The sequence below is a fragment of the Pseudophryne corroboree genome, chromosome 2 (genome assembly GCF_028390025.1).
Source record: "Pseudophryne corroboree isolate aPseCor3 chromosome 2, aPseCor3.hap2, whole genome shotgun sequence".
Taxonomy (NCBI): domain Eukaryota; kingdom Metazoa; phylum Chordata; class Amphibia; order Anura; family Myobatrachidae; genus Pseudophryne; species Pseudophryne corroboree.
The window spans coordinates 307,158,526-307,171,049 of NC_086445.1; positions in this window are offsets into that span (position 1 = coordinate 307,158,526).

A 12,524-nucleotide genomic window follows, 5' to 3' on the forward strand; every position below is an offset into this window, starting at 1 on the left:
GGGGGAATTTGCTGTGCATGTGTGCATACGGATGTGTTAGAGAGCTGCACAAACTAATTTTATGCAGCCCAGGACTTACTCTTCCAGTGCGATGGTCGGGGCCGGAGCTGACGTCAGAAACCCTCCCTCCAAACGCCTGGTCCCTCCTGCGTTTTTTGGACACTCCTCAAAAACGGTCAGTTGCCACCCACAAACGCCCTCTTCATGTCAATCTCCTTGCATTCACCGGTGTGATGGGATTTTTCGCACCATCCCGTCACTGCCCATAGCTCCCCGCCAGTGCGGACCATTGCGCCTGTGCATTGTGGTGCATACGCATGCGCAGTTCAGACCTGATCGCCCGCTGTGCGAAATTGTGCAGCAGTGATCAGATCTGTATTGGCCCCTATATTCACACTGCAGGCTGGACCCAAGTTTTTGTCAGGTCTGCTGGCGTTTGGAAATGACATCATCTTCAAGCATGGCTGATCTGCTTCTCTGGTCCTATTAGCGTGACCTACGTTGGATAACCTGAGTTGCGTCTTTCACACTGAGGCTTACCCGGGTCTGTCCTGGTTTTGACCCTGGTTGCGACTAGGGTAGCGGACCCGGGACACACAACCTGAGCTAAGCCTTTCACACTGAGACAGAACTCGAGTCATACAGGCTTTCCCCAGGAATATCATAGGTTATTCGCTCAATGTGAAAGGGGTAAAAGTTTTCCACAAAATCAAATTAGGTTGGTTTTATCTATCATTTCATGGTAAATGATTGTGGTAAAGTACCATGCTGCTTTCCAGTTGTCGGGAGCAACATAATGGGGGAGTGCTCTTTGTCTTCTGTAACCAACAGATTAAGCAGTATCCTTGTTTGAATGAAGGGATCTCCATAGAACACCCTCAAACTGCAGAAATCATTATGAAGAAGTGATAACTGACTACCCCTCCCCATCCTGGCTTCAGGCATTCTCATTTCAAAGTGGAGATTCCCCTTTTTCATATGATGTGGTCCCTTATCAGTTTTGTTTGGGTGTCATCTGTGCAGAAATACTACTAGAGCCAGGGGATGGGTGGATGCTCTATAAATGCCCAATATTCCCCACCTTGGCATCTACACAATTGTGGGTACCAGCATTTGTAAAAGGGGCATTGCCTCTATGAAACCATGTGCTCCCTTAACAGTTATCTTCTCTTGCCCTCCAGATAATAACACCCAATGCTACTGAAAGCGTAAAAGAGATGAGACAGTTGTTCTAAAGCTCAGCCCTCTCCCCTCCTGGCATCAATATACACAGAGTTCCCTCATTTGATGCAGTAGATCAGACCTGGCCAACCTGTGGCTCTCCAGCTGTTGTGAAACTACACATCCCAGCATGCTTTTAGCATTTCCTAATAGCAAAAGTGTAAAAGGGCATGCTGGAACTTGTAGTTTCACAACAGCTAGAGAGCCACAGGTTGTCCAGGCCTGCAGTAGATAATCTATTTCCCAAAATGTACTGTACATAGTATGCCTTGATTGGATAGCGTAATATATCTACACATTATTTGTTTCTTCCAATACATAAAAAACATATTATCATTTTCTAGTGCAGATTGGGGGAACCTGCATGTAGATTATGGCTTGTTTGGAAAGGTGGATAAATGACAAAGCAAGAGCTACAAAGTATTTCTTCATGGTGGTTAGAAAAAAAATACCACATTTGCTTTAAGATCACTTCAATAAAAAAAGTTTTTTTGGCCTTTTTGGATACATTGGAGGATGTATCAAAGCTTGGAAAGAGATAAAGTGAGGAGAGATAAAGTACCAGCCAATCAGCTCATCATTGTCATTTTATAGACTGTGTTTGAAAAATAACAGTAAGGAGATGATTGGTTGGTACTTTCATCTTTCTTCACTGTGGGGGTCATTCAGACCTGATCGCACGCTGCCATTTTTCACAGCGGTGCAATCAAGTCTGTAGTGCACCTGTGCATGGGTTGCAATGCACAGGCGCGTCGCTCCGTGGCAACGGCCATCGCCAGGGAGCGACGGATCTAACGTAGAAAGTGATCGCACCAGCGATCGCTAGAAGATTGACAGGAAGAGGCCGTTCGTGGGCGTCAACTGACCGTTTTCAGGGAGTGTCCATGCGAACGCAGGTGTGCCCGGCCATTTCCAGGTAGGGATCCTGATGTCAGCTCCGTCCTTGTTGATCGCAGCGGCTGAGTAAGTCCTGAGCTGTGCAGAGACTGCACAAAGTTTTGTTTGTGCAGCTCTCTGCACAAGCATTTGCAGCCCTGCACAGTGAATCCCCCCTCCACTGTAGGCAGCAATTACCTGGTCGCAGCAGTGCCAAAAAAGAGCCTGCATGCGACTAGGTCTGAATTAGGCCCTGTATCTCTTTCCAAACATTGATAAATCTCTCCCATTGTCTCTGCTATGTTAGGGTAAAATAAACAAGCTATTTTCTGAAAGTTCACATTCTTATTCTATAAAAAACAAATATAGGTATACATTGTTTTAGTACAGCATATATAATTACTGATATTGATGCTGGAATGCGACCAGCCCAAAAATAGTCTTAGCAGTGAAGGGGTTAATAATGTAAACATCTACCACAACTGACATATAAGCAGGGCACTGAAAGGGTGGGGTTTACGTACCCAGGTGTGCCCTCCCCCCTGTAACGCTTCTTACCAGTCTCTGTCAGCAGCCTCTTTCCCCAGACCAGCTCAGGCTGCTGTGTGCTGAGCTGTGGAAAGTCCAGATGGGCAGCATCAGTCTCCTCTCTGTGCCTGTATGATGTGCAGGGTGAGATATTACACTGATTGCTCCTCCCCCTGGTCTACTCCAGGCAGAGAGGCACATGGCGGCGATATTTCATATTATTTGCAGGTGGTGTGACTATGAGGGTCATTCCGACCCGATCGCTCGCTGTAGTTTCTTGCAGCACAGCGATCGGGTCGGAACTGCACATGCACCAGTGCCACAGTGCGCCGGCGCATGCCAGCCATCGTTGCCTAGTGATCGCCTCTGAGGCAGAGGCGGTCGCTGGATGGGAGGGGGCTGGATTCAGGCGTTAAGCCACCGTATAGGGGGCGTGGTCCGGCCAACGCAGGCATGGCCAGACCGTTGGTGGGGCGGGCTGTGGGGGCTGCGTGACGTCACATGCAGCCGCTGCGGGCCGGGGAGCGACGAGTAGCTCCCAGCCAGCACGCTAAAGCTGCGCTGATAGGGAGCTACTCTTGAAGTGCAAAGGCATTGCTGCTGTGCGATGCCTTTGCACTTCTGCGGGGGGGGGGGGAGCAGGACTGACATGCAGGGCGGACTAGCCCTGTGCTGGCCGTCCCCCCGCATATCAGTGTGAATGATCGTAGCTGTGCTAAATTTAGCACAGCTTCGATCAACTCGGAATGACCCCTTATGACTCTGCAAATTGGCCACCCACCCCTCTGTACTCTGACCCATCCAAACTCTCTATGGCCCTGCATACAAGTAGAGCCAGTGATTATGATGAACTAGTATATAAATATCCACTGTAATTTATCAAGCCAGAAAAGGTACATTAGTGAAGTAGGGAGTGGAACATTATATTACATAAACGTGTACACTTTTCCTTTTTAAAAAAAAAAACCTATTAACATTGGTTTGAACAAAGGAACAACCAGTTCAGTAGTGACAGGATTTTATTCACAGAAAAGATCAATGAATAACAAACAAAGAAGTACTAGATCAGGCATATAGTGTTCACAATCCTCTTTCTTGACTTATAAGAAAAAAAATCATAGCATAAAGCAAATCATGCTGCAGCAAGATGAGGATTGAGCAGCTCGCTGTTCATTCAGCTAATGGTTTGTTTGGACGACTATGTGGTAATGTTATTTTTCTCTTTCCTTTGGGGAGTTTGATTCAGGTCTCAGTGAGACAAACGAGTGGGCTGGTTAGGGCAGGGTTGTGATCGGAAACTGGGCTGCATATTAGTCAAAGCTCCTGTGGGTGTTGAGGATGTGATCAGCTTCATATTATTTTTGCCTTGTCCTGGAACTTTAGTTTATTACCAGACAAGACAGGCATACCTATTTTTGCTTCTGAATTGCAAGGCAAACAGCCTTTCTTTCACCAGTATAATAATGTAGTGCATAATTGGAGCTGCATTCACTTGCAGTATGTACAAAGCATCCATAAATGTTTTAACTGAAATGCCAACATGACTAATTTTATTATGAGTGATTCCTCTACTGTTGGTATTTGCTACCTGGCTACACATCCTGAGATTTGCCCATATCAGTATGTGGGCTGAAAATGATCACAATTCTGACAATATTCAGATGGAAACCAAAATTAGGCATGTGGATAATTTGTTCAGTAGATGGTCGTAGCTGTCTTCTACTGGCCTGTGTGTGTCACCATCCTGTGACTTGACACCAGACCATAGTCCTGTGATTTATATGACCAAATGGCCAGATTTCCTTTTTATACTACAACATTTTCCAAAATAGATATTAGTTCTGTCACTCAGGGCATGTACTGTACCTACTGGCAAGATGGACCACTTTTGTTTGAGTTGATTTTGCTCAGTCAGCTGCAATGAAACATTCTCTGGGATAATTTGGTATGAAAATAAATCAGATTTTTTTTGCAGGCCTATAAAATATACTTGCCTACTCTCTTGCAAGTTGATGGAGAATTCCGATTTTTCGTCAGTCACCCACATTCACGGAAGAGTGGAAAAATCTCCCGCCTTATTCCCACTTTCAAGTGAAGTGGGCAGGATGAGGAGATTTTACGGGGTATTCTGGGTCCATGGGAAGGGGGTAGGCTTAACGTTTAGAATTTGCATCATTTAGCTCCACTCCCTCCCCCTGACGATGCAAGCAGTGTGTCTTCTCCGGGATGTAGGCAACTATGCTATAAAATTGGGTATCCGGACTCCAGGTCGACAGCACAAAGGTCGACACACATTAGGTCGCCGCCAATTGGTCGACACACCTTAGGTCGACATGGACAAAAGGTCGACATGAACAAGGTCGACATGGAAAAGGTCGACATCCATTTTCACGATTTTTTTTCTTTTTTTGAACCTTTTCTTACTTAACGATCCACGTGGACTACGATTGGAACGGTAAAGTGTGCCGAGCGAAGCGGTAGCGGAGCGAAGGCACCATGCCCGAAGCATGGCGAGTGAAGCGAGCCATGCGAGGGGACGCGGTGCACTAATTGGGGTTCCCGGTCACTCTACGAAGAAAACGACACCAAAAAAACATAAAAAACTCTTGTCGACCTTTTTCCATGTCGACCTTGTTCCTGTCAACCTTTTGTCCATGTCGGTCTTTTGTCCATGTCGACCTAAGGTGTGTCGACCAATTGGTGTCGACCTAAGGTGTGTCGACCTTTGTGCTGTCGACCCTCAGTCCCAGACCCATAAAATTGACCATGTAGAAATATCTGAACAAAAGAGCTTAGAAAAAGATTTGTGGACAGACAGCTCCCAATTGTAATTTTTCACACACGACAGTTAGGTGCTGAATGTATGACAATTAGGAGCTGATTGGTTGGAGACCACCAGACAGGTAGGTATCATTTTTTTATTTTTTTTTACTCGCGCCACTGGGTTTTAAGAGCGGAAAAGCCCATAACCTATTTTTTTTGTTTTTTAGTAACACAGATAAGTATTTTGTCATAAACTGTGTTTTATTGTTTTGATTTAAATTAATCATTTGTCATGTTACCACTTATATGTACAGCTCATTCTTCTTCATATTGTAGTATAAAGACTGTGGGCTTATGTGAAAGTTATAAGGGGAGATGTATTAAACTTTGGAGAGAGATGAAGTGGAGAAGTTGCTCATAGCAACTAACCAGTTTTTGTCAAGTTTCTAGCACAGCCGGTAAAATGACAGTTATAATCTGGTTTGTTGGTTGGTATGGGCATCTACTACATTTTATCTCTTTTCAAGGTTTGATAAATCTCCCCCAAAATTACATTACATTATTCAGCACAAATTGACCAGGAGGGCAATCGTAAGTGGGAGATTGCAGACATGGAGCTTCACATGAAAGCCATTGTACCCCTATTGCTGTCAAGGCTCTCATCTTGTCTATATTGCCGAATGTAACTTGGCCAAGCAAATAAAATTGAAAGAAAGCGTCTTACATAGAAAAAACTCCCAATACATAAAAACGTTAAAAAAACACAAGTTGCAGAGGTATATAATGTGTGTGACAGAGGACACTGTTTAGAACTGGTCTTTACAAACATTTAACTACAAAAGTTTAACTGCAGCCTTTAGCCTCTTTATGGTATGTTCAGTGGAAGTCTAAAAACACTTTTACTATGCTATACTATAGTATACTATTCCATATCATTTTCCATTAACTTGATATACCCTAGTGCAGTGGTAGCCAACCCTGGTCCTCGAGAGCTACCAACAGTTCACGTTTTGCAGCTCACCTGGCAGGTGCACATGTACAGTTATTACTAACTGTCACATTTTAAAAGATCCACAGGTGGACTCTGTGAGGAGACCTGGAAAATGTGCACTGTTGGAAGCTCTTGAGGACCAGGGTTGGCTACCCCTGCCCTAGTGCATACAGTATACAAAGTAAGTAGAATTTGAATACAACACTTTTAACAGATCAGTTGGCGCTTAAACATAAATCAGTTAAACCTTTCTGGTATAAGATCTTATCGAAATACACAAGACCTATAGATTGTAAGCTTGCGAGCAGGGCCTTCCTACCTCTATGACTGTTTGTTATTACCCAGTTTTGTTATCATTGTTATTTCCAATTGTAATGCGCAACGGAATTTGCTGCGCTATATAAGAAACTTAATAACTAAATAAATCTATGTATACATTTTTATGACCACCTATATAAATGTATGCCATATTTGGTCTTCTGCTATAATCATTAAAATGCATAATAACAATAAAAAACTATTGTGAATCACTATGTTTCTCATAAGTATTTTCAGTGAATATATGTAAGAAAAGAGGATTCTTTTTCGGTTTCTATATGCCTTCCAGTCTATGGCTAAAATGCTCACATCAGCTGCTTCATTGTGGATTTCTATCTGTGCTTGGTTGCTTTTAAATTGCTCTAAGCCCTCCATTCCCTCTGAACCTATATAGCTCAAGCAGAACATCTCTACTTCAGGCTGTTCACAGTGCACCTCTGGAAAATGTTGGTGTGCGCAAGACTTCTAACTAGAAATAGAGTTAAAAGTTAGGGGGGGGGAAATAAAGCTGAACATGAATACTGTTGGGAGAGAAAAGTAATAATTTGAAAAATAGTACATTTCTCCAGGGAATCCAGACCACGAAGAATTGAATCCCTGATTGATCCCTGAGGGTGTCAGAGGATATGTAAGCATGATCAACAGAGTGGAAAACTAGTGAGTGTCAGCATGTAAAATTATAATAAAAAAAATTGCAGCCAATTCTCCATTGCCACACTCTGCCTTACATCACAGAAATAGTAGTGACCTTCCTTAGTTTTATATATATATATATATATATATATATTTGCTCGTCAATCGCAAACCGCAATTGATGAGCAAATAAGGGAAGTCTATTGTAGCAATGTCAATGCGACATAATACTCAACTGTAGAGTTATCATTTTCTTGAGGAGTCATTCCGAGTTGATTGCACATAGCAACTTTTTGTTTCTCGTGCGATTAACCTGACGCCGCCTATGGGGGAGTGTATTTTAGCATAGCAGGGCTACGCTCGCTTGTGCAGCCCTGCTATGCTAAAAAAGTTTAAAGCAAAACTAGACCAGCCCTATACCTACTTACCCTTTGAGATGGATCCAGCGATGCAGGTCCAGATTTGACGTCAGACATCCACCCTCAAAACGCCTGGTCACGCCTGTGTTCGCTGGACCACTCCCGGAAAACTGTCAGTTGATGCCCCGACACGCCTTCCTCCTGTCAACCTTCTTGCAGTCGCCGCTGCGACCGCTTTATTCATTCCCGGCATCGTTGCCTGGCGACAGCCATCGCCGGGCAATGATGTGTGTGCGCAATGCACACGCCGTGCATGCACAGTGCCGACCCGATCGCACCGCTGTGAAGAAGTGCAGCGTGCAATCGGGTCGGAATAACCCACAATGTTAACATCTTATTTTGTTATGGTGCAGTAATATTGTTTATATTGGGCAACATCTATAGCGGGCATATGGTGTTGCTGGCACTTGAAGTGCTTTAACTATGTGTTCACATGTTATTGGGTGCAGGTAGTGGCAAAACTACTGACGATGCATGGGGTGCAGTAGCTACATGCTCCTGCAATGTATCTGGGCCCTGGGACACTTACCCACTGAAATATTTAGCAATTCTGGATAAAAGTAAGCAAACAAAACTTACTTGATGTTGGAATGATACAAGACCATATAGATACTGAATGAACCTATACATATTACATACCTATACATATAGTATTATAATGCATTTTTTTCAGTTAATATTTTAAAAAGCATAGTTTCTAAATAAGTGCTGTAACAATATAATTGTTTTATCATTCAAGCAGGTTAAATTACCCGTAACATGAATGTTTACAGAATATGGCAGTGTTTCCTGAGCAATAACTCCCAATATCCCAACTTTCGCAAGAGAGTCCTGATTTGAGGGGACTGTCCTGCCGCTCCACGATCGAGATGTTTGCCCTGATTTGTGGGGGTTTTGGAGGTATTAAAATGGTGTGCTATAACACCAACAGGGATGTGGCCAGACCCATTGTAATATGGTCAAGTCCAAAGCTTTGCAAACGCACCCCATTCCCAAACTTTTTTGGGAGGTATTCTGAACAACCTAATGATTTTATGAGCCTTGATAGTCAGGAATTAAACAGTGCATTTTATCCTTTCTATTTTACATTATATAAAAATATGTTTTAAAATTTGGATCCACTTTGGTCCACTTTAATACAATGTTTGCTGATATCTGTCTGACATCATAACAGTTTTATCTGTTTAAAAAAACAACAGTATCATGATGTAGTTTTAAACCAAGTACACTTGAACACACATAACTTCCTGTCATTATCCTAAAGGACTGCTTGTCCTATGTTTATTACATCACCATAGTGTATGTTTGACGTAAAGCTTAAAGGATGGATATATATAAATATTGTTGTTAAAGTACTTTGCCTAGCTGAATGTGTCATTATGTCTACTTGCAGAGGTCACCATTCAGTAGGAATGTCATTGTTTCCATTCTTTGTCCATAATCCTGTTATCTCTACCCAGTGCTCTCCTGTGAGTTTTAGGGAAGCATAATAATCCTTTCTGAATACAAAAGATTGTGGGCCGTTGCCTAGTGGCTGGGAATATATGCGGCATCATTAAGGAGTAGGTCATGACATAATTTGAGACACAGTCAAGTCTAGAAGGAGCTAAAATGTGACATAAATCACGCATGTAGCAGACACAAATGCCCTCAGTTTCCTTACGGCATGCAACGAGGGATAACATTAAAGTATGTCTAGCATTTCTCTGTGTATTCATATGGCACAAACGAAATGTATTCAGCACCATACAAAACTGTCAGACAAACAATTTGGGATAGCAACAAAAATAATAATACAAAAGAAGTGTCTGCATAATACAGTTTACAGTGTAAGGGGTGAATTAAATTTTCCCAAAAATTTTTGGGGCGATAATAAAAACAGGCTTTACCGCAATTTTTTCGGGCAATTCAATTGCAGCTTTTTTTTCCCCCTTAAAAAAACCTCCCAGTTTTTCAGGTTAAAACACAGAATCTGGGATCAATTCCCAGATCATGTGTTTTTGCGGATGAAAAAAGAAAGATTAATCAGGGATTTTTGTTGCCTTTTGGCATTTGGGACTAATTGGATAGTCCCTGGGGTATCAATTAGCTGTGGTAAATTACCATGGCTAATTGAATTCCCCCCTAAATTGGATATATACCTTTGTAAATAAACTCTGTAAGCTTGGATTTATTTTCACCAGAATCATATATATCTAGTGAGTTGTAAATATGTAATTTATTGTACAGTATTGTTCTGATCAATTGTGCCCTGAAATCTGTCATGTTACAGCATGAGCTTCATTATTAGACAATTCTAGGTACCTTAGGACATGGGATTGTTGTTGATAATATTTTCAGAAAGATCACCGCTTAGAATTATGCTAATGTACAGTTTTGGGACATGCGCCTGAAATGACCTGGAATCATAATAAAACACACTTAGTCACTTTCTTCAAGTGTCTGCAAGCACCGCCTTTTGCAAAAATTAATGCAGGCAGATTAGCTATCGAATTCTCAAATGTTGCATACTTAAGCTTTGAAAACATTTAAGCCAAAGAAAATGATGTGCTAATGAGCAATATATCAGTATAAAATTACAGCTGATAACAATGCAAATGAAATGCATATTTTGGCACTAAGTACACCTGGTTTGATGATGAAAATTATTTATTCTCATAACTATGGGTCAGGAGAGACAATGCAGACTGTTGTATGCAATGATAATAAAAACATTGCCGTAAAAAGGATCAGTTTTGAGGACATAATAAGGAGAATTATTACCAAGAAACAAGTATAGGTTGCTATGTGTTGCAACACACCCAGGGATATTTTCCATAGTAATTCGTGTAAACATTATTTTATTTTTTCAGTTTATTTTTCCTCTTTAAATCTGTGCAGTATTTTGATGTTATAGCTTTTAAATCATATGTAAATAATTGTACTAGTTATCTACTGTGTGTGATTAAAATACTAATGAGGTGTTTGCATATTTTGTTTGGATGTTTTAGAAGCAAGGTAAAGCAAGTGATGTAAAGCGGCGGGATGTCCGAGATCGCCGGAGGTGCGGTATGCAGGCTGATCTTGGACTTTTTTTAAAGGGGCAATCACTTACAAGGCAAAACCATGCCCTGCAAGTGATTGCACCTTTAAAAAAACATCAGAGATCAGCCGGCGTCCCGTACCTCTTGTGATCTCGGACGCCATTACATCCCATGATGTCACAAAAATTATCTTTAGACTGGACACTCTTATGAGCAGGGCCCTATTCCCTCACTTATACCATCATTATAGGCAAATGCAAGGGGGGATGTTCTAGTTGCCCAGAATCCCTCTTTCCCCGTAGCCTTGCAAGTGGCAACTGCATGCAGTATAAAGGGTGGAATGGAATACCTGCACATGCACAGTGGCAGCAGATTTTGCTACCAAGTCTGCTGTATGTCTATGGATCTGAGTGCTTAATCATCACACCAGAGAGAGTTTCTGGTAAGTGGCTTACCATGATTAATGGGCCTGTAACAGGTATGTCTGAAATACTATATTACAAAAACTGCACTTTGTTTGGAGCAGACTATACCTTGTTACATCTTTCTTGGGCTGGCGACAATTTCTCTAAAATCAAACATTTGGTAACCCCTCTCCAGATGTTTGCCCATGATCATCTCCGCACCACTGCCTAAAATGGCACCTAACGCATGTGCTGTTGCCAGCATCGGCAGCACCATCTTCCAGGTGATGTCTTTGGGAAGATGGTGCCGCACCCATTTTTAAGCCACGCTCCCTCTTTACCAGGGTCCTGTGGGGCTCTCTACAGCCCTGCATTAACATGCAGATGCAGAACAGTAAAATAGTACAGATGCACACTATGCAAGTCCATTTGAGTATGTTTAATTTAGAATGAGCGTGGTAGTAACATAAAATGGGTGACACATTGATGGTGATGCTACTGCTGCTGATGATGACGATGATTGTTGCATTACTGCTGCTCAAGACAAATCTATGCAGTATATTTCAGGCTACATATATCTTAAGATGCATTTTAAGATATATGCAAGGGGCATCTAATCTCTAATTCAGGCCCAGTGCATGACTGTATTTACAGGAGAATCAGTGTATTTAGAAAAAGAAAATTAACTTTTATGCTGCTATCAATAAATATACAAAACACGATTTAAGGTGAAACACGTAGCCCATTAAAAGAAGACATTGAAAATGTTTGTTTCAAAAGACAAGTGCTTAGGAATCCCATCTTTTAAAATGACAATGATTCTGCACCACTAAAACAAAGAGAGACAACCTAATGTTGTTAATTTACTTCGAAAAATCAACCAATCATCAACTGGGATATATCTGTCTAGAGCAAAATAAAGTAAATGTGTTTATAGTTTAATGTCGTTAAATGCAAGGTTAGTACTTAACAATATCAAATAACTGTACTCAATATGGAAGTGGTCACAATTTATCATACTTACCTGTGAAATTAGATCCAATTAAAGTGAATGACAAAACCAAGTTTAAATTTTACTTTTCAGAGTAATGCTACTTTTGATGGACTTTAAAAAAAGTTTAGTTTTTTTCTTTTTTATTGGGAATCAGTGCAAAGTCTAGTTATAACATATCTATTTCTTTTTTTGTGCCAAGTGTACAATTATGTCTGCAATACAAAAGCTGCCGTACTGGAGATCAGGACGATTTGCACATCAGCAGTTTTTTCATGGAACTTCTGTTTAAATCTGTCAAACTGCATTCCTAAAAAGCAGAAAAAGTGCAGGTTTTAAATAGAAACTATCATCAAT